Consider the following 23,388-nt stretch of genomic DNA (forward strand, 5'->3'; position numbering starts at 1 on the left):
CAACCTGATCAAGATGTACAAGATTATGAGGGGCATGGACAGGGTGGGTAGGAAGCAGCTGTTCCCCTTAGTTGAAGGGTCAGTCACGAGGGGGCATAAGTTCAAGGTGAGGGGCAGGAGGTTTAGGGGGGATGTGAGGAAAAACTTTTTTACCCAGAGGATGGTGATGGTTTGGAATGCGCTGCCTGGGAGGGTGGTGGAGGCGGGTTGCCTCACATCCTTTAAAAAGTACCTGGATGACCACTTGGCACGTCATAACATTCAAGGCTATGGGTCAAGTGCTAGTAAATGGGATTAGGTAGGTAGGTCAGGTGTTTCTCACGTGTTGGTGCAGACTCGATGGGCTGAAAGGCCTCTTCTGCACTGTGTGATTCTGTGATTCTGTGATGTCTACAAGCTTGGCCGACATCAAAGCACTTTATTTCACGCTCGGGAGTATCAGGCTCGCACCTGCACACCGAGCAAAAAATCCTGTCCCTATAAAAGGAGGAAATGAGGAACAGATTTTACATCATTTTCATTTAAAGGGGTGATGTGGGTTTCCTGATTTAATTTGGAGACTGGTAATGTGGGGTACTGAACAATGGGAAGGAAAAGAAGGATCTTCCTGATAGATCTGCCCTGCTACTTCTCCATCTCGACAACTTCTCCTGCCTCGCTCTCAGGATTTGGAGAGTTTCCCCCTCATGGGGGATGAGAGGGCAGAAGTTTGAGGGTCTGTCACTGGTAGCTGTTCTTTCTCTGATTTTATAGAGCTTTGGTTACTCAATAGAACCCAGAGTTCATGGGTCAGATGATAGGTGCATGAAGAAAGCAATTAGATTTCACATAACACTTTCAGGTAAAGATTTAGAGCTTGAAGGGCATCGTACTCCCCAGAAATTGATAGTAAGCAATTCAAACACATTAACATAACATGAGGGCAAGGCCATTGTAAGTAGTAGATGTTCTTAGTACAGTGCATTTTTGTAAGGTATTTTGGCCCCTCTCATCTCCCCTTGGCAAAAGCATTAAACTTTTTTCCGACAATAAGCTGTAATGTGTCAGTGTCGATGTTGGCATTGACTGCAACTGCTGTCTGCCCACTGTCCCGGCACAGTGGTCCTTGATGGCCATTTCTGCTCCACATCAAACAGGGCTTCTATCCTCTGCTTTACCTCAATATTTTGACATCTCCAGCAAAAAACCTATAGATATTGCATACATTTTTTTGTGAAGAAAGCTTTGTGCTCTGCTCCCATTTTGGTGCATGACCACCCGTTAAAAATGCTGTAAGCCTCCCTGCCCTACAACAGTATGCAAGCCTTCCTCCCAATGTATCAGAGTAGCACCTCCCCATTTCTGATTGGAAATTCTTCTGAGTGGAGAATCTTAGCTATTGTGCATTTCTAATAAGTTGAAAGTCCAGCAGTGTTTAGTACAAAGAAAATTACCTGAAAAACAAGGGCCAAAATATTACAGTAGAAACAATGGTGAGACTGAAGTAAATTGGGCAGCAACGCCTGACATCCACACATGCAGATAAGTGCAAAAAAAAATCAGGAAGATGCTGTCTGAATTGCCTTGTTCCTCAGAACTTTTGCAATATTGGTATTTCACTGGGAAACTTGTCTTTGACATGTAAGGAAGGTGTGAATTTGTGGTAGTAACATGATGGATAGAGAGTGGCCGGGAGTCCTCCCTCTGCACAGTGGACCCCTTTACCTATCTCCAGTCTTCTCCCTCCACCTGGATCCCTCTGGCCTCTTCCCCTCTTTCGATTGTTTCATTAAGGACTGCCAGCAATGACATCAGCAGTCTCAATTTTGCTGCCCCCCCTCCCCCACTGTAACCTGTCTCCCCAGTTCTGGTAAAAGGTCATTGAGCTGAAACGTTAACTCTGTTTCTCTCTCCACAGATCCTGCCTGACCCACTGAGTATTTCCAGCATTTTCTGTCTTTAGTTATTAAGACTATGAGAGTTATAGGTAAGGTACACAAAGTAAAAGCTGTTTCCATTAGCTGATGGGACAGGGACTAGGAGATACAGAATTAAGGTTTTGGGCAAGAATTGCAGGGTGGGGTTTGATGAAGAATTTTTTTTACTCAGTGAGCAGCAATGACCTAGCTGGACCTCCCAGCCTATCAAGGTGATGGAAGCAGTCAGGATAAATGATTTCAGAAAGAAATTGGAAGGGCACTGTGGGAAATAAACTTGCAGGCTACAGGATAGAGCAGGGGAATGCAACCTACTAGATTTCTCTGCAGACAACTGACATGGACTTCATGGGCCGGGTGTCCCCTTCTGTACTATAATGACTCTCTGACAGTATGGGCTGTACTTTGCAGCCAATTAAGTGGCTGCTGCCGGGTGTGCCACTCCAAGAGCTGCCAGCCCAATCAGCAGGCTGCCAGCTCAGCAGAGCCACCACTAGTGGTGGTTATTGCTGGGGCTACACCTACAGAATGAGGGCAGTTTGATGGCTGGTCCTCTTGAAGTCAGCCAAGTGAAGCTGGAGGTAACCAGGGCCTGGTAAGCAGTCCATAGGAAGCAGCGGTGGGGGTTGGGGTGGTGCAGGGGTGGTGGCTGCGGGCGCTCTTGGTGGACAGGCAGCAGCATTGTTGTGGGAACAGCCATTGCCACCAGGATGCTCCTCTGTGGGCCAAAAGATACAAGAATGTCGCCAGATGTCACTGGACATCTCTCCATGTGGCAGTGGACTCCTCGCCACTGGCAAAATGCCCACAGAGGCAGGAAGTGGCCACTAATTGGCCACTCATGTGGCTCAGTTGGGCTCCAGGCGGGTGGGTCGTCTTCGATCTTCTCGTCGCTGGCAAAATACATGGCAGTGGGAAGATGTTGGGCATGCTACCCGTGCCTTCCTACACCATTTATTTCAGTCTTACTGCTTCCCAGTTCATCCTCAGAGAGCTGGCAAAATTCAGCACTATGACTCTAATTCAAAAAAATTAGGAGTGATGGCTTTGATTTATGTGCTTCATTCTTGCCTAGTTATACAACCCAGTCACTGGAACTTGCCTAGAGGAAATCTTCCTCTGCTTGAGTTATAAGTAAATAATAGGCTTCAGTTACCTTTTCCCAGGCTTTTTTGTCATTTTAGGAAATAATAGTTAATCAATGGCTAATCAATGAAGAACTGTGTGTTATTAGTTTGTCGTCCTTCATCATCCCATTTTCCTCAATTGCCTAGGGGTTTCCTTTCAGTACTCATGAAATTGATTCTTATTGAGAGAGATCATTCAACACAAGCTGATGACCGACAACTGCATTTTCTGAATGTGACAGTTTCACCATTCGCTCAGTGATGATCCAAGTATGTTCTTAATATTGGTGCTTCACTGTACACTTCCTTACAGTTTCAAGGCTTTCTTCCTGCAAAACTATCAATATAATTATACAAAAAATCATTTTCATTCTCAGAATTTAACTTTCTACATTAATTAAATTCAAGGAAATGACCAAACTTGGTTTATAAAGTGATTTGAAAATATAACTATCCAATGATTGAAAAGAAAGGGCCACAGTAGGACTCAAGGGGCAGAATTTTGAGCCCCCTGCTGGGGTGGGGAACAGAGGTGGGGAAGCTAAAAATAACCCCGCTTGTTGATGTGCCAGTTCCCCAAACTCGTCCTGATTCCGAGCCATATTTGGAGAGGAATGATGGTGGGATTGGGGAAGGGGTGGAAAGACTACTTGCTACACAGCTCAGTGAGGGTCACTTAAGTTTAATTAAGGGACTGCCATATAGTATTTTCCAGTCAACCTCCAGGTTGCCACAGGCAATGGGGGGTGCTAATTCAGGAGCTCGGAGATGGCCTCATGGCGGCAGACCGGTGGCCAGCTGTCTAAGTGCAAAGATCCTTCCTTCCTGTCTGAGTGTTGAAACAGCCACTGGCCTTTTCAGTAGAGGGGATCTCCCCTTGAACACTCCCACAGTGACCGCCTGGCTGCAAAAGTGATTTTTTTATTTTAAATTTTAAAAAGCTGGAAGAATGCTACCTCCAACTTGAAGCGCCCTTCCCTTATTTGCCTTCAATTGCAGGTTTTTCTTTTATTATTTTATGGGCATTGCTGGTTAGGCCAGCATTTATTGCCCATCCCTAATTGCCCTTGAGAGGGTGGTGGTAAGTGGCCTTCTTGAGCCCCTACAGTCCATGTGGTGTAGGTACACCCACAGTGCTATTAAGAAGGGAGTTCCAGGATTTTGACCCAGTGACAGTGAAGGAATGGCGCTATATTTTCAAGTCAGGATGGTGTATGGCTTGGAGAGGAACTTCTAGGTAGTGCTGTTCCCATGTACCTGCTACCCTTGTTCTTCTAACTGGCAAAGGCTGTGGGTTTGGAAGGTGCATTTAAAGGAGTCTTGGTGAATTGCTGCAGTGCATCTTGTAGATGGTACACACAGTGGCACTATGTATAGGTGGTGGAAGGAGTGAATATGTAAGGTGGTGGATGGGGTGCCAATCAAACGGGCTGCTTTACGCTGGATGGTGTCGAACTAGTGAAATGTTGTTGGAGCTGCACTCATCCAGGAAAGTGGAGGGTATTTCACCACGGTCCTGACTTGTGCCTTCTGGATGTTGGACAGGCTTTGGGGAGTCAGGAGGTGAGTTACTCACCACAGGATTTCCAGCCTCTGATCTGCTCTTGTAGCCACAATATTTATTTGGCTGGTCCAGTTCAGTTTCTGGTCAATGATAACCCTCAGGATGTTGATAGTGGAGGATTCAGTGATGGTAATGCCATTGAATATCAAGGGGAAATGGTTATATTCTCTTTTACTGGAGAGGGTCATTGCCTGGCACTTGTGTGACGTGAAAGTTATTTGCCACTTATCAGCCCAAGTCTGAATGTTGCCCAGGTCTGGCTGCATATAGACACTGACTGCTTCTGTATCTGAGAAATTGCATATGGTGCTGAACATTGTGTAATCATCAGCAAACATCCCCATTTCAAATCTTATGATAGAGTGGTAGTAATTATGGTTTTATTTAGTGTGTAATGTACCTTTAAGAATAATACGTGTTAGGGAAGATCACATGATCTGTAGTAACCAATAGGAGGGTAGCACGGGCTACCTCAGCAGTCAGCATAGAGTTAAAGTTGGAGTTGAAAGCACGCATATAGTTGCTGCTGAGCATATTGTAAATAAACTTAATGTTTCAAGCCAAGAAGCATCTGCAGATCAACTCTATTACTGCTGGTACAACTCAGCCCCACAACAAACTGGCAATGAGGATAAAACAGGATTAAGCAGAAGAAATCAAGTTAGAAAGAAATCAACACTGTACCTCCCCCAGTGATTGTAAAATAGCAAGCTCCGTTAGAATTGAAGAAGTTACCCCCTCTCAAATTGCCACAGTTTGGGAGAATTGATCCTTTTGAGTCAGCCACAGACATTTGGTCTCAATACATAGAACGCCTCATGTTCTTTTTTCAAGAGAATGAGATTACGGGGGAAGATAAGAGGCAAGTGATACTCTTGAGTACTTGTGGGAGATAAACCTGCAGTCTGATTTGAAGTTTGACGGCACCCAGTGTCCCAGATTCGAAGAATTATGATGAATTGGTGGACCTCGTGAGGGGTCACTTTCAACGCAAGATCTCAGTCACGATGTAGAGGTTCAGGTTTACTTCATGAAATAGAGCCCCGGGTGAGACAATTGCATCCTGTGTGGCAAATCTGAAGCAGCTAATGGAACATTTTGAGTTCGGTATGACTCTGAACGATATGCTCAGAGATCGTTTAGTGTGTGGTTCGAAAGAGGACACTATTCCGAAAAGATTATTGTCTGAAGTGAATTTGGATTTCAAGAAGGCACTAGAGATAGCGCTGGCCGTGGAAAGCACAGTAAGAGATTCAAAAGCGATGCAGGGTGTGCAAAATGGTGCCATCCTCCACATCAGGCAGGAAACCTCAGTTGAAAGAGGTGTGAAAAAGCAAGACTCTGCCGAGAAGTGGGAAACAGCCTCAGCTAGCCAAAGAATAAAGAAAAATAACTTGTCAGTGAAATCGAAGATTAATTTTAATAGAGGTAGAAACAAACAGCCATTTAGTGATTGGCAGTTTAAAAACATCAGATGTTACTATTGTCTTAGAAATGGACATATAATGAGGCAATGCAAGGAAAGATTCAAGCAGGCTTGTAAACAGAAGAAGAAGCCCAATGAAATCTACAATATAGAAGAGCCTGAAACAACAAATTCAGACATTTACCCATTGTTTGATCTGAAAGTTGGAAAGACAGAACCAATATTTGTCAGAGTGAAAGCAAATGGCAAACTAGTTAGAATGGATGTGGACACAGGATCTTCCACTACACTAATTGGAAACATATCTTCAGATATTTGAACAATGGTTAACATCAATTAAGTTTAGAAGAAACAGCCTCCAAACTAAAAACATATATGAGTGAAGACATTCAAATAAAAGGCATAAGCAGAGTAACTGTCCATTATGGAAGCCAATCGACAAAGCTACCAATGTTAGTACTTAGAGGCAGAGGACAAAACCTTCTGGGGTGAAATTGGCCAAGGGAAATCATCCTTGATTGGCCACTGGGATTCCAATCAGAAGCTGGAAGGGTTTCTGTTTTGAAAAAGGTGTGTATAAAGACTCAACAACCTGAAGAAATGCAGGCTGTCTTAAGCCAAAACCTGGAAGAACAGCAGAAGGGACTCAAAGAGACCATGCTTGTTGACAAAGTTTGAGACAAGGTGAGCAAGCTTCGAAGGGAATAGAAAACTTGTTGAAAGACATTCACACACTACAAGATTTCCCCAGGTCAAGGTTTGTACCTCTGGAAAAGTATAAAGAGAAACAGAAAGAATTCAACACCTCTCTGAACAAACTGAAGGATCACTTGGCAGAGAAGACACAACAATGTCCAATTTTCCAGGAGGCAGCAAACAAATACAAAAAAGAGATGGAAGGGCTGAAGAATCAGTTAAATGAATCCAAAGAGGCTTTGAAAGCAAAAGTTGAAGAAATTTCCAAGAAGCAGACAGATAGTGAAATTTTGGGAGAATCAGCCACTGAGCTCAGGGAAGTGGAACTTGCATCTGAGAGAACTCTGGCCAACAGTGAAGTCAAAAGGAAGACCAAGACTAAAGTTTGTGCTAGAAAGAAGAAGGCACGTAGATAGAAGATACAGAAATGCTAATAGGGCTTTAATTCTGGCAGCATACTAATACACTTTTGTACATAGGTCTGGCAATCAAATCGCGGACGCTGATGCATTTAATCATTTGCCTTTACAGGAAAATGATGAGGACATCCCAGTTTCACAGGAACTTGTTTTACTATTAAATTTCTTAGATTCCTTGCTGGTATGTGCTCGACAGATCAGAGACTGGACAAGTCGGGACCCAGTCCTATCTCAGGTACAAGAACAATCCTACATGGCTGGTCACAGGAGCCCATATCTGACTAAGTGAAACCGTACTTCAACAGAAGACATGAAATAACCAGCCAGGATGGCATCTTATTGTCGGGACCACGAGTGATAATTCCTCCAAAGGGAATGGAGCCACTTTTAACTGAACTACACATCGCACATTCAGGAATTTCCTGAATGAAGACCATAGCACATATCTAGGGTGGCCTGGGATGGATGGCAAAATAGAGAGTTTAGTAAAGCGCTGTGTGCAATGTCAGCAACTACATAAATTGCCAGTGACAGCTCCGTTACACGCATGGAAGTGGCCAGGTAGATCCTGGGTGCAGTTACACATTGGACCTTTCCTGGGAACAATGTTTCTGCTCATTGTCGGTGCCCATTCAAAATGGTTGGACGTATATGAGGTGAAGTCACCAACATCGATTGCTACAATTGAGATGATAAGTCAGAGTTTTGCCATTTACAGACTACCAGAATTAGTCATTTCCAATAACAGCATGGCATGTACGAGCGTTGAATTTCAACAGTTTAACTGCCTCAACGGTATTACTCATGTGAAAACTGCACCGTACCACCCTTCCTCAAATGGACTGACTGATAGGGCAGTTCAAATGTTCAAGGCAGGCATGAAAAATCTAACTGGTGATTCCTGGGCAACCAAGCCAGCACGCTTTCTTTTTCATTACAGGACTCCTCACACAACAACAGGTGTCACATCTGTGGAGTTATTGTTAAAACACCATCTCAGGATGAGATTGAGCTTAATATGGCCAAATTTAGAAGGGGAAGTGGAAAGGAGTCAGGGAAGCTAGAAAACTAAACACGACTGGCATGGTCATGAGAAGAAATTTATGGTGGGAGAGCCGGAATATGTAAAAATCTTTGGGGAAGCACTAAATTGATCACCTGTTGAAATAAGTGTGGTGACTGGACCTCTATCCTACCACGTGGAGGTGGAAGGCCGGATCATCCATAAACATGTTGACCATTTAAGGAAGAGAGAGACAAATCACCAAGATATAGTTCCACCAGAGATCATGACCAGGTCTACGTTTTCTGTTGAGGATACTCAACCCAGGACTGACATTTCTGATGTTCTGTAAGAGTTAAGGATACAGAACTGCAAGTGCCCACCGAAGCATGAGTTCAGGCAACTCCAGAAAAGGAGGTTCCTGACAAAGAATCTGAAGCTGTGGAGCTTTGATGTTCCACCCAAACCAGGGAACCACCTGAAAGACTGAACTTGTAAATTCCTTACCCAGTGTAAGTATTATGTTGTCTTGAAAAATATGTACTTCTAAATATAATATGCATAGCCAAGTTAAAGGGGGAGGAATGTAGGTAATTATGGTTTTGTTTAGTGTGCAATGTACCTTTAAAGATAATACTTGTTAGGAAAGATCACATGATCTGTAGTAACCAATAGGAGAGTAGCATGGGCTACCTCAGCAGTCAGTGTAGAGATAGAGTTGGAGTTGAAAGCACACAGGTAGTTGCTGCTGAGTATATTGTAAATAAATGTTTCCACCCAAGAAGTGGCTGCAGATCAACTCTATCACTAATAGCACAACATGGCCACCCTACAACAAGAGCGAAGGTAATTGGTGAAACAGTGAAGATGGTTGGACTCAGGACACTACCCTGAGGAACTCCTGGAGCAATGTCCTGGGGCTGAGATGATTGGCACCCAACAGCCACAGCCATCTTATTTTGCACTCTGTATGACTCCAACCCATGGAGAGTTTTCCCCCGATTCCCACCAACTTCAAATTAGCTGGGTTGCCACACTTGGTCAAATGCTGCCTTGACATCAAGTGCAGTCACTCTCACCTCACCCCTGCTGGAGACCTTTGCGTGGTCCTCCAGCTTTGAAAATCTGCCTGCCATCCTTAATTGGATGGCAAGACTGCCCTCTGGCCACTAATTGATGCTCCGATAAGAATGATTGTTTCCCACACAGTGTGAGCTTCTGCGCTGCCATTTCAGTCTGACGGCAAGCTTCAGAAGCACTCATGGAAAATCCTGTCCAAGGTATTCAGGGGTAATCTTTAGCAGTTTGGCAACTTAAATATGAAAAATTTAACCACCTGTCCTGATATCTACATTAACTCTAGGGTCAACTTAGTTAACTTCTGGTTTACACTGAAAGAAATATTTTATCAATGAGCTTTGAGTCATTTCATCTATTACCAATTAATCCAGAACAAATGCACTGAGGTTAAGATTGTTGAAGCAAATAATTAATTTCCTTCTTAATAACTATTATTCACTCAAGATCAAAAGGTATATTTTGTATTTATAACTGAAATGTGCCAAAATAAGAAAAGAACTTGTAATATTTTATTCCATTCAATGACATGATATATTTTTTCCTATCTGTTTAATCTTCAAGTTTCTTAAGTTTAATAGTAAACAATAATCTATACAGACAATTTCTTATAAAGATATTAATTCGTTTTCTGGATTAAATGAGCATGTAGCTTCCATTACCTTTTAATATTTATTTTGATATAAAAAAAACATTTGTAAATCACATACGCATTAAATAAATGATTTTGGTGCTGAACGTTTCTCATGCTTTGCACTTGCTTCAGTATCAAATCTTTAAAAACATGAGAGGAGCAAGATAAATCTCCTTCCATGCTGCCTCAACACTGTGCCTTAACCATAAAGGATTCCCTTTCGCAACAGGTAACATTTTAATTTCCCACATGAACTATCTATTGGGCTCTGAGTGAGAATGCCAATTGATGTCAAATGAAGGGATCAATTTGAAGTGCTGGTGGGAGCACTGCTTAGGGAGAGGTTGCCCCATCCATATTTTAACAACTAGGTCTCATGAGCATGCCACTGGCCAAGTTCCTGATCAAAACAAACTCGATAAGAAAGTCGATGGGAGGCTGCTGCCCAGCTTCTAAAACCAGTTGGCAGGAGGCTGCCAGGAAGAGCATAGGAACATAAGCACGGGCGTACACCATTCAGCCCCTTGAGCCTGTTCCAAGAATCGGGCACAATAAGTTTTCAGTAAAGGGAGGGGTGACTGACATGGCCTACACTTAACTTTAAAAAAATGTTTCCACCAGATAAGCAGATAGGTGGAATTAAAATACACACACCCTGCACCTCCACCACCTCCCCCCCTCCCACTACAACCCCCTGCCATGGCAGCCAAGCTGTTATGAAATCACAGCTAATAGAAACCGAACAAAGAAAATTTATTTCACCGAGGATCCTATTTTCCCATCAGAACTAAAAGAGCAAAGTGCTAACTCACACTGCTACCTGTTCTTCCAATCTGCAATTATTAAATACTGATCATGTTCAGTCCAGCTTTGTCAATAGACAAATTCCAAAATAATTGATCAGTTTTTGAGGACAAACTGGCAATGTAAAGAATCCTCGAATAAGCTTTAACTGTTAAAAGCCTCATTGAAGGATTTTTCATGCATCATACAACAATTATTGCCGTTTTAGTATCAGACATCCAAACTGGATTGCTTTTTAGCTGAAGTAATTTACAAAACAGATCAAATTTAGCAAAGATAATTGTCATTTAGGAAAATAAAAAAAAATACAATTTCACATGGTAAACATTCTCTGTTCATTGCTGTTAACTCATCATTTTATCACAACTGTTTCTGTCTGAACTTCTGTAACTAAATTACAATCAGACTTAAGATAAAATATATATTGCTTGACCATGCTATGAACCAATCTGAATCCTCACTTTACTGAGGTGAATTTTCATTATGATCCAGAGAAGCAGGGAACACCACATTACAAAAGATTAAAAATAACAAAATTCAAATTCATAACTCAGGCACAGGAGAAACCATGACTTAATGAAGCTTTAAATGGTGAAGGCTGACTAAAGATGAGTATGGGAGAGTAATATTGTGACAAAACAATAGAATTGACAAGAAGGAACTTGATGCAAGCAAAAATGAGGGAAATGAAAAGTGTGAGAGAAGACAACTGAAGAAGCAATGAATGACATTTTTGTTATCGATTCAGCCCTAATTTGAATCTCAAAAAATGGAGTTTTAAAATATTTCCATGCACTTGCAGATGAGAGATTTGTTTATTTCAAATAAGGACAATCTTTAAAAATATCAGCAATGTTGGCTTGTTGGATGTGACAATGCCTAATAATCTATCACTTGAAGTCAGATTCTCTGCTTTTTAAAAAAATACATTTTTAATAAAAGAGAACTAGCAATGTATTTTTTGCTTTGATCTTTTTTCCATAAACTAATAATTATTATAAATAACCTGAAAAAAACTAAAATGGGCATAGCTGAAAATAATTAATGCTGTTAAAATAATAATTTAAACTCATACGTTAGCTGACTACTGTATTTAATTCCCTTTCTGCACAGTCTCTGTAAGTTGTTAACTGATTTAAGTGGGTGAATGTCAGACAGGAAATTATCTAAGCATGCTAATGGAGCAATAATGTACAAGAGAATTTATGTTCACAGTTAGATATAAGTAAGGATTCACACCAGCCCAGTGTGAATTAGACTCCTAAAATTTGTATCCTAGTAACTTGTCTTTACCACGTGGAAATCCCCACTGTAAGCATGGAGGATAGTTCCAATCTCCAAGATAATTATTAGTTTCACAATAACAGAGTCATTAAAAGTAAGGGGACTGAACTCACACACTGAACATGTCACACAGCATCTTTCCAGGCTATCAGATTTGACATTTAGGGAGCCAACTGGCTACAAGTTAAATGAAAATCAAGCTATTTTAAGAGTATTATTCGAGGAAAAGTATGAGCATATTAATTGTCTGCTATTTAACCTCTCTAAATCATTTTGATTAAACTAGAAAATGTCGTGAAAAGCAAATTTAATTTTTAAAAACTTCAATAGTGTATATTTTTTTCTGATATTTGAATTAAATTTGTAACTGTGTTTCTGCTATATTGTACAGCAAACACTAGACATGGATGTGCTATTTTATTTTACTTTTCACTGTTTCTGATTTTAGAAACTGGAATTTACATAAAAATATAAAGAAGCAACTTCACAAAGCAAGTTTTCCTTCTTTCAGTGCCGCTATTGCCCCCTTGTGGTAAGAAAACAATACATTGCAAAATTACCCTGAACTCACTGAGAAAGGTACAATTACTTTTTTTTTAATCCATTTTAATTTGCCTGAAGCTTGCATATAGATATATAATGAAGCAGAAATCTGCAGAAAATTTGGATAGCAATGAATTCAAATGAAAGGAAATAGAATGGAAATACAAGTCTTGAAATTTAACTTTTGAAACAGAGACGTTTGCAATATGCCTTGGTTGGATTTAGATTTTCAAATATTTAAACTTTTTAAAAAATGGGGTGCATTTTCTTCAGAGGAATGACATATTGTAAAAGTAATTGTCGATCATCAATTAGTTAAAATGAATATTGAACCCGGTGATTTAGCAAGCTGTAAATGCAGGAATGTTAGAATGCATTATTACAAGTTAACATAAGAAATAAGTGCCGGAGCCATTTGACCCTTCAAGCCTGCTCTGCTATTCAATAAGATCATGGATGATCTTTTATACTTTCTGCCCTAACTCCATATCTCTGGATTCACTTAGTATCCAAAAATCAATTGAAATCTGTTTTGAATATACCCAATGACTGAGCCTTCTGGGGTAGAAAATTCCAATGGTTTACTGCACTTTTGAGTGAAGAAATGTCTCCTCATCACAGTCCTAAACGGTCGACTCCTTAGTCTGAGGCTGTGACCCCAAGTTCTAGATTCCCCAGTCAGCAAAAACAGCCTTCCAGCATCCACCCTGTCAAGTCCCTGAAGAATTTTATATATTTTAATTAGGTCACCCCTCATTCTCCTAAACCCGGCGAAAAAAAGATCTATACTCAATCTCTTCTGAAGACAATCCTCTCATCCAGGCATTTGTCCAGGGTACTTTTGTTGCACTCTCTTTATGGCAACTATACCTAGTTCTTTAGGTAAAGACAACAAAACTGTACACAGTACTCCAGTTTTGGGCTTACCAAGGAACTGTGCAATTAGTCATTTGGTAGTACAAGACTTGAGTATAGCTGAAAAATGAGACATACTGTCGAAGCTTTTCATTCTTGCACTCATCAGCACAGTTCGCAAGAATACCAGTAGTAAAGGGAACAACAATTTATATTGCATGAGAAGGAGCATGTCCATGCATTGCACCTTTTTCAACTAAAGTAAGGCTTTGAGACAGCCATTCCCTGGTTCATTCCCCATGGCAATACATTAAGCAGAGTCAACCTGCCTGGTTTGAATTTGAACAAAAGCTTGGCAGTTAACTGTTCCCTGATACATTCTCCATGGCAACACATTTACCACTCAGAGTCTACTTGCCAATCAATCAGCACTCTCTTCTCATGCAGTATAAATTGTTGTTCCCTTTACCATTGGTATTCTTGCAAATTTTCCTGATGTGTACAAGATGAAAAGCTTTGACAGCATCTCTTTTTTCAGTAATAACCATACAATTTCAATAAGATCACTCTACTCTTATACTGCAATCCCTTTGTTAAAAGGCTAACACACCAATTGCTTTCCTAATTGCTACCTACCTGCATGTTAACTTCCTCTGATTTATGTGCAAGGGCACTCAGGTCCCTCTGAGTACCATGGGTTGAATTTTCCCGGCCCATTGGTGACCGATGAGGACGTCGGAGAGTTGGCACAATGGCAGGGTGAGTCACTGGGCTGGGGTGCTGGACATCTTCCTGCAAACATGCCACATTGCTAGCAGCAGGAAACACTTGGCAGCCAATTGGCTCACGTGACACCCACAGGCATTTTACCCATGTCAGGAGGGCCTGATGGCATTTAGGAAAAGCAACAGGTAAAGCTGGTGGACTCCAATGGATTCCAAGTCAGGGGGAGTGGGGGTGGGGGTGGGGGGGATTTCCTCCTTGATGGGTGCTCTATGATCCACAAAGGGGCCCTTGGTAGCAATGGCTGCCATCACAGCAACAGTGCTGTCGAGCCCCACAACCATCTCCCCACACGTCACCACCTCCCCCAATCATTGGGGTCTGGCTGCCAGGCACCGGCTTCCCCCAACCTTACCCACCTGTCTTTGAGGGCGCCCCACATTGGAGCTCCCTTTCCCTGGTGATGCAGCCTCAGCGATGGCCATTGCTAGCAGTGGCATTGCCGAGGCTGCTGAGCAACCAGCCCTCTGATTGGGCCAGCAACTGTTGGGGGCTTGTCGCTGTTCTTGATTGGACAGTGGCCTCAGCAGCGACCTCTTAATTGGCCATGACCGCCAATATGGCACCCCGGTCCCGCCATCTGCCAGAATGGTTCGCCTCCCGCTTTCTTGTCGGTAAGTGACAAAATTTAGCCCCAACATTTCCTTGTCTCTCTATTTAAAAAAGTATTCTGCTTTTATATTTTTCCTAACAAAATTAATAACTTCACATTTATCTATATTATTTTTCATCTGCTGCATTTTTGCCGAATTAAATAATATGGTTCCAGGCTGTTTGCATCCACCTAATGGCTTTCCCATCTAGCTTTGTATCATCAGCAAAATTGGAAAAATTACACTTAGTTCTCTCACCTATGTCATTGATATAGATTGCAAATAGCTGAGGCCCAAGCATTGATCCTTGTGCTATCCCACTGGTTACAATATGCCAACCCGAAAATTATCCATTTATTCATACTCTCTGTTTTTTGTCCATTAACCAATCCTCATTCAGTGCTAATATATATTACCTTAATCCTATAACCTTAATTTTGTGGAATAATCTCTTGCATGGCACTTTATTGATTTTTTGAAAATCCAAATACACCTCATCCACTAGATCTCCTTTATCCATCCTGCTCAATACAACCTCAAAAAAAGTCTAACACTGTTGTCAAACATGATTTCTCTTTCATAAATCCATGTTGATTAACTCTGCCCAATTATGTTATGCTTCTCTAAGTGCCCAGTTACCAAATCCATAACAATAGAATCTAGCATATTTCATGAATAACTACATATTTAATGGGGGCATCATTGATTTCAGCACAGCCAACCAACCTTGTAATGAGATATCATTTAATGATGAACTGATGAACTATGCTGACAGATTAGGCAAAAAATAAATTTGAGATGCCACTGGTGTTATTTTGCCATAAATCTTACTTCAATAGCCTCCCAAAATTAGTGTAGGGATTGTAATGCAAATAATGTGTCAACTTTGTGTTGCCTTCTTATTTTAATGATTGCGTCCTCCAGTCAGCACTAACCATGCTTTTGATTGTCTGGACACATCAAGAACAAGCCAATATCAATGAATGGCTAGCACCTTGTAAAGCAAGCTTGCACTGGTTAACTTAGCTTTTACCTCTTAAAGGGAGGTTGCACTGTGGCTGGGGCAGGTGTTGGTATCATGTAGAAAGTGACTTTGATCTAGTAAACAGTGAAGAATGTCAGAACATGGGAGGGATCAGGCTCCAAGATTTTCCGACTCCATGCTGAAGGCCTTGGCGGAGGAGGTAGAAAGGGAGAAAAGTCCTGTATTCACGGGGAGGACAGGCACCCCCCAGATAAATGTTCAGAAGATATTGGGAGCAGAAAGCTATGGAGACCAATGACAAGAGTCAAGCCCTGAAGACATGGATGCAGAGACGCAAGAAGTTCAATGATCTCACATGAGTAATCATGATCAGTGAATGCATCTTCAAATGCTGTATCCTACCAACTACACCACTAGCCTCAGACACTGCTCAATTCATCACAATCAATCACCGAGCAACAATCTTGACTCAAACCTGTCATTGTTGTTCTCCATCACATCCTCACATAGTTAGAACTGCCACAAACCTCACACCCACATCTCACAGGTTCACATACTGCCAGCTATTCCACCATGCCAATCATATCACCGAAACACATTACACAACATTCATTGACAACACTTTGCTCTCACTTGAGGACAAGGTGACATACAAACATAGGGCAGCAAGAACTAGCTGGATGAGGCCTGGCACACCTGCATGTCTTAACCCCTCTATGGAGGAGAAGTTGTTGGTCATTATGAGGATGCCCATTACTGTGGCCATGGCAAGTCAGAGGGCTGAAACTGTTGAAAATTATGATATGCTCACACCTAATATTCTTTCTCATATCCCACATTCCACTCATCCCACACTACTCTTCTCATTTACAAGCTGAAGATGGTGTACGCATGTCCTTTTTGTTTTTTCTCCTCCTCCCTGCACCACAACTTTACCCTTGTCCATTATCCTCTGAGACCCAAGAAGTGTAACCTTGGCAGGCAGTGCAGAGACACAAAGAAGATAGTGTTGATGAAGATGCACCAACACTCAATTTCACACTCAAGGTCACCAGCTCAGATGTTGGCACTGCATTTAACTTAAAGGATAAGCATAGAGTCAGGATCTGCACCTACTACGATGCTGAGCATGAGTAGGCTGCAGCCAGGATAGGGGGCAAGTATAGCACAGATGCCAGCTCACAAGGGGGTAGGGTCGTACATGAGTTCTGCAGCAGAAGACTTAGGTGAGCATTTTGATGGAGTAGCCTAAACACAGGGCATGCACAACAAATGCTGGGTGCATTGGGAAACCTGCCAGAAAGCCTGTAGCCAATGTCAAGGGGCATTGAGGTGCCCAGTACCAACCTGGCACAGGGCTTTGAACAATGCTTGGAGCCATCCTTTTTCAGCATGGGAAGTGGTGGCCAACTCTGGTCACACACTTATGGATCCAACTGTTGTATCTTGTATGTATTGCAGAGCAATGCAGAGATGACATTAGTTTCTAAGTGTGCAACAGATTTATTTACAAGCGTTTTAAAATATATCTGCAATTACAAAATGCCTGCAGTTATGCTTAAATTTCAGTTTCCAGTAGCTTCTGGGGCATTCTGTTTACTTTTCTCGGAGTCCACACCCAGGCTTAACCAATCAAGCGCAGTGAAAATAAATTAGTTAACAGCCTCACATAATAAAACACAGAACATTTGAACTACTAAACACTACACCAACCGCGATGCTGCATCAGGTGGCTGATGTCACAGCTTCCTTTACAGCACAAGCAGTAGGCAATCAATATCTGAGTGCTGCCATACAAGTTCAGATTGCTACCATCATGGCTATGGATTACAGCATGAAAGGGCTTGCAAGGACTCCCAGCAATCTAACAATCTGTCCTCCAACAGCTTACTAGGATTGCTGAGGCACTGCCTCAGGGGAGTGACAGTGGTTCCATGGAGTACAAACCTGCTGTCCTCTTTTAGGTCCTCCCACCCCTGCCACTTGCCCCATGTCCCTGCAATTGCTCGTTGTTCAGCCAGCCCAGACTGCTGCTGCCGATGCCGAGCTGATGCAATCTTCAGCCGGGCCTTCCTGACCCAGAGGCGCTTATGATTATCCTCCATGGTTACCTGTAACCTCTCTTAATGAAAACCAGCAGCTTCCACCAGCCATGCTGCAGCCACTAGGGTAGCACTGCATAGGAACACGAGGCCAGGCAAAAGCACCTGCAAGGCAGGCACTAAGAAATTAACAAGGGTGAGAAGTTCAGTTTTGTATGTATTATTGGAAATGTTGTTGGATAAAATTATCATGGAAAGATTTTTTTATTGTGTTCTTTACTTCAGGAGTTTTGCCAAGAGGACTTGGCGATGGTCCTAGCTAAAGGATGGAAAGGTGAGGAATTGTGGAGCAGTGTTAATATGAGGATGAGATGAACCAGAGTTTGGTTAGCCTATCTGGAGCAAAGGTTCTCAAATGCCACTTCCCTGTCACCTGCTCCTCCTCTTCCTCCTCCTAAAGTGCCATCAGAAAGCCCAGTAACATAATCAATATGACAAGCTTTCATTTATAAATTTGGTATATAATGTTTATTTTATGGTGGCCTTTATTTTTGCATTCTGTCAAACAGGTGCTGTGATGGTCAGTGCCAGAGGGAAGGTAAAGTGTAGGACTGTTAGTGAATAGGGAATTGGAGTTATAGTTACTGGTATCACACTTGGATGAGTTCTTCATGAACAGCCTGGTCAGAAAGGGGTTTTCTTGCTTGCCACCTCCCTTCCTCTTCATCTTCCTCTTCTCCTCCTCATGCTCCTCAGCTGTTAAAACATGTAGCTGGTGGCAAAAGCTATCCCTTCATGATGATAAGGTTGCAACACACACAACAATCAGTCTTGAATCATGACACCCACTCTGCCCAGTACTGCAGGGTTTCCCCAGAGCAGTCAGGGTGGAGGGACCATTGTTCCAGCTTGCCAATGGTATTCTCTGTCACATTTTGTGTGATAGCACGTCTTTCATTCTATGTATGCTCCTCACTTGTGCATGGACTGTGTATATAACAGTGGTTATGTCACCACTGAATAGCCCTTTTTAGTCAGTCCACCCTTTGGTTTGCTGTGGTGGCTCAAATTCATCTGGCACAGTGGATTGCCACAGAATGAAGGCACCATAACTGCTGTCAGCATTGAACTGCAAGATCTGTTTCAAATGGTCAAACATTAGTTGGATATTAAAGGAGTTCTAGGAGAGGGTAGAGTTGACATGCAGGGCCTGAAAAGTGATGTACGTATAGTCAGTGACACCCAGAACCATGGGAGCCTGAAGGCTTATTAAAGCCCCAGTGCTCACTCCACCTGCTTCTCTCTGGCAAGAAAAAATGAATGTATTTGACGGTCACTGAGTCCAGAACCTCAGTGACCTCATGTAACTGGTAATGGCAGATTGAGAGATGTTGTAAATATCTCCAACTCAAGCTTGGAAGAAGACAGACACAAAATTCATAATCACAGTTATCTTGACAGTCACTGACAATGTGGTCCTTGCCCTCTTGTGGATCCAGTTGTAGCTGCAAAGGATGGCAGATCAGTGAAAATGCCCTTACTAGAACACATAAGTCTCATTTTGTTCCTTGCCAAGGCTTAGTTAGATGAATTGCTCCTTGAAGCCCCTAGGCAGATGTGGCCTCCTGTAGAGAGCCCTTTTCTCCTCGTCCTCTTCCAGGAACTTGTCCTACTCTGTGTACCCACTGTACATTCTCCAAGTCATGCCATATTCCAAGGAGGATGTGTACTACAACCCTCATATCTAGAAGCAACTGGTTTATGCAGAAGCCTTAAGGTCAACAAAAGTGCTTCAGTACTTATCACACCATGCCCTATAGATTTCTGAAACTTGAAACAACCATAGAAAGCATTATACGCCTGTAGAATTGAAGCAAGAGCCAAAAGAATTCAACCAACAACTAACCTATAGTAGGTAAAGATCCGTTTAATTTGCACTGGTGAAGAATCTTTTTCTGCTGCTGAGCATGTGTTCAGCTGTATGATGTTAAGAGGGGCCATTAGCTGGAGCATTGAGCTCCATAATGGCACCACTGGCATCAAGTCATATTGCGTTCTGATTGATAACATAATCTGCCTGGTCAGCATACTTCCAGCCAATACTCACTGCGCCACTAAAGTTCTTTCCAATATCATGTACAGTGTAATTCATCACAAAAGTGCACGCATAAGCTGTGTTACAGCTCTAAAAACATTTGTTGAACCCAAAAACTGAGCGTGAACAATCCCAATTTCTTGCCTATGGTATTTTTAAGTGCACGGTCTGTGATGTAAAAGAACTAATGTTATTCCATTCTGTGGGCGCCATGAGTGATTTCCAGAGAATTTTGTGGCATTTGAGCTTTTGGCAGATGAGGAAAACCACCAGGGATCTGAAATACACAGATACAAACATGTATAGATTGGAATGTCTTGAAGTGTTATCATGGTATGGCTTTGGTCAAAATTTACGGGAATGTGATTAGCTCTTCAATCCATCACTGTAATAGAAATTGGTGCCTGGTTAGAAGATCTGACATGTTAGATTTAAATGCATTCTTGTTAGGTTTCTGCTACAGTTTTTTTAAATCAGTTTAACCAGTAACATACACATACAAATAAGCAGAATTTTTAAAAAAATGCAAACATTTAAGATGTACGTTTACAAATAGTGAATTTAAGAAGAATGTCATAACATATGTGTATATTAATATCCAATTGAATTATTTTTGGGAGAAATATGTTACAACAGGCTGGGAATCCTCCTGCTTGAGCTGGTGTTGTAGTGAGGCTGGACTTGGACTCGGCTGTCCGAATCTGCCCCAAGCATTACCTAAACCAAGATGGAGCCTAGCATTGGGCTGGAGGTAGGTGAGGCCAATCGAATGCCACTTTCTTCCATGGGGACACCTCAGTGACATTACCATCACTTTCTGTGCCCTGCCGTCATCTTTCCCCTAATGCCAACAGCAGTAACAGGGACACTTGCCTCACCCTCCTATCACTACCCATCTGCAATGGCTGGGGATGGAGAAGCCAGTGGTGATCTTGTCAGAGATGACAGGAGAGTGTAGTATAAGGGTGTTCTGGCAAAGCAAGGGTTAATGCAAGAGTGGCGAACAGTGCCACCCACGGTATGATGTAGAGAGTCACTTGATGGTCGATTGTGTGTAGTAGAGTCTCGCAGAAGCCAGCATGGAGACAGCATCCATGCATGACTGTACCTTCGATATGATTATAGTTATTGGTTACCAATAGATGGTTTATATTCAACCATACAAGCCTCCAGGCCTCTTAGTGAGTTGTCAAACAAATTTACAATGTGGTGGCAGTGAAGGAGATGGACCCCAAAATCCCAAAAGCATGAAAAAGTAAAGAAACTGCGGTCTGACCTGTAAGAAGTGTGCCTAAATTGAAGACACAGTTGAAAAATGCCTAAAAAGAAACTCCATTGCAGACGTGGAGGCCAAAGGTCCATTGCAAGTCCTGCTCGAATACAGATTCAAAGGACCTAGCTAGATCACAAAATGCTGAGCAAATTTTTTTTTAAAAAGGGAAAAAGCCTGAAAGGCTGAAAGGAATCCACTGTATAGACAACAAGCCAGACAAGATAAAACACAGAGGCAGAGTCAGAAGACCTAGCCAGATCACAAAAAGCAAAGCAAAATTCAAAAAAGGAAAAAAAGGCTGAAAGGCAGAATAATAATCCATTGTGCAGATGAAAAGAAAAACCTGAGTGAATGCAGAGTCAAGGGACCTTGCCAGAGCATAAAAAGGGTGAGCAAAATATGGTAAAAAGGCAGAAGTTACTTTATAAAATAGGCAGCAATCAGGATGAGTACTAGTACACCAGAGCACAGCTAGAAGAAAGCCGCAGCAACAGATCCACAGTTAGTGCCATTACACATGGTGGGCGAGCTGGACTAAATGAAAAAAAATGTTAAAACAGTAGCCAGCGCTAAAAATAAAATCCCCTTCAACTTCATTCTATAAGCTAAAAAATTCAAGCACCTTGCCCAAACAGCTTGCTTGAAGAGTTCCTGCAGAGTCGTTTAGTTTAAACAGTCAAGCCGGTGATTGCTTAAAAGCCCACCAAGGTCCAATAGGCACGTGAAGGACAAAGTGAAGAGAAAAAAATAACAACTGCTGTGGAGCCATCTTGAAGAAAAGAAAATTTAAGAGGTATTCAGCTGTTCTAAAAAAAATCAGCCATGGATAGTAAATTAAAACTTCCAGACCAATTGAGATCATGCAAGGGCCAAACCAGACACAAAATTGGGTGTCACAAAGAAGAAAATGTTTAGATTACATGAATATATCAGGGTTAAGTAAGAAATCAGAAGTACAAGTTAATAAGTTTTTATACTTGATTGTTATATTTTCAGTTGAAGTAATCCTAAACCAAGGTATAGATGAATCCTCAACCACATTTGGTGAGGTATTAAAAGCCTTTGACAAATATTTTTAACTCCAAGGTGTGACAGACTTTAAAAAATGGTCTGGAACACCCCCAATAAAGTGCCAAAGGGGCAAGGAGACCACAGGCCAAGGGAAACAGGAGACCCTGAGACAACACCTAAGCAAACCATAAGATGGTTGCAGACCATGTCAGTGTAATGAAATGCATGAGCTGAAGAGTTTATTGCAGAAGAAAGAAGAGGCTGAGAAGCAGCTGAATGGCTTAAACATAGACCTTTGTGGAAAAAGTGGACATTATACCCAAGCTGCAACAGCAGGTGGTGGTGCGGAGTGAGCAGATGGTTGTGAATGAAGGAAAGCAGATGTCACTCAAAAGAAACAAAACCTGCAAAAAGAAAATGAAGCTATTCCACAGGAAGAAGTTCATATTAAAGCTGATTTGGAAGAACTCAACCAAAAGCATAGCCAGGCACAAAGCAGACAGAAAAGGTACTCAAATATGTGGCTGCTTTGAAAGACCCTTTGAAGAATCAATACATAGCCCTGAAAAACATAAGGAGCTAAAAAAGATGTTGAATAATACTTCAGCAAAAGTTGGAGCTATCAGTAGTGACAAAGAAATGTACTGAAGCACAGCGTGAGTTGGCAAGAGGTCAACAAGAAAATAAACAGTTGAAAGAACAGATGATTTTCCTTCAAGATCAAATGCAAAAGGAATACATAACCTTTCAGTAGCATGAAGAAATGAAGACTGTCTTGAACAGCAGAATGGAAGAATGGCAGTACAAAGTCAAGGAAACTCTCTGAATTATAAGAAGGCTCAAGACAAACCCATTGAGCTTCAAAAAGAAAAGGAAAAACTGTTGAAGGACTTTCACATGCTACAAGGATCCTTCAAGTCAAAGTGTATTCCTCTGGAAAGTTACGAAGAGAAGCAAAATGAATTTAATGTCAGTCTGAATGAATTGAGGAATTAGTTGGCAGGAAAGACTCAGCAATGTTCAATATTCCCGGAGGAAGCCAAGAGGTACAAGAAAGAGACTGAAGAGCTGAAGAACCAGCTGAATGGAAAAGAGGAAATATTGAAAGAAAAATCCATAGAAGCTTCCAAGCTGTAGGCGGACAATGAAGCCATGAGTAGTACAATTACAGAACTGAAACAAGTTAAGACTTCACCAGAGACAGACATGGCTAACCGTGAAACCAAAATGAAGGACTAAGACAAAGCTCTGCTGCAGG

This window comes from Carcharodon carcharias, chromosome 12 (genome assembly GCF_017639515.1).
Source record: "Carcharodon carcharias isolate sCarCar2 chromosome 12, sCarCar2.pri, whole genome shotgun sequence".
Taxonomy (NCBI): domain Eukaryota; kingdom Metazoa; phylum Chordata; class Chondrichthyes; order Lamniformes; family Lamnidae; genus Carcharodon; species Carcharodon carcharias.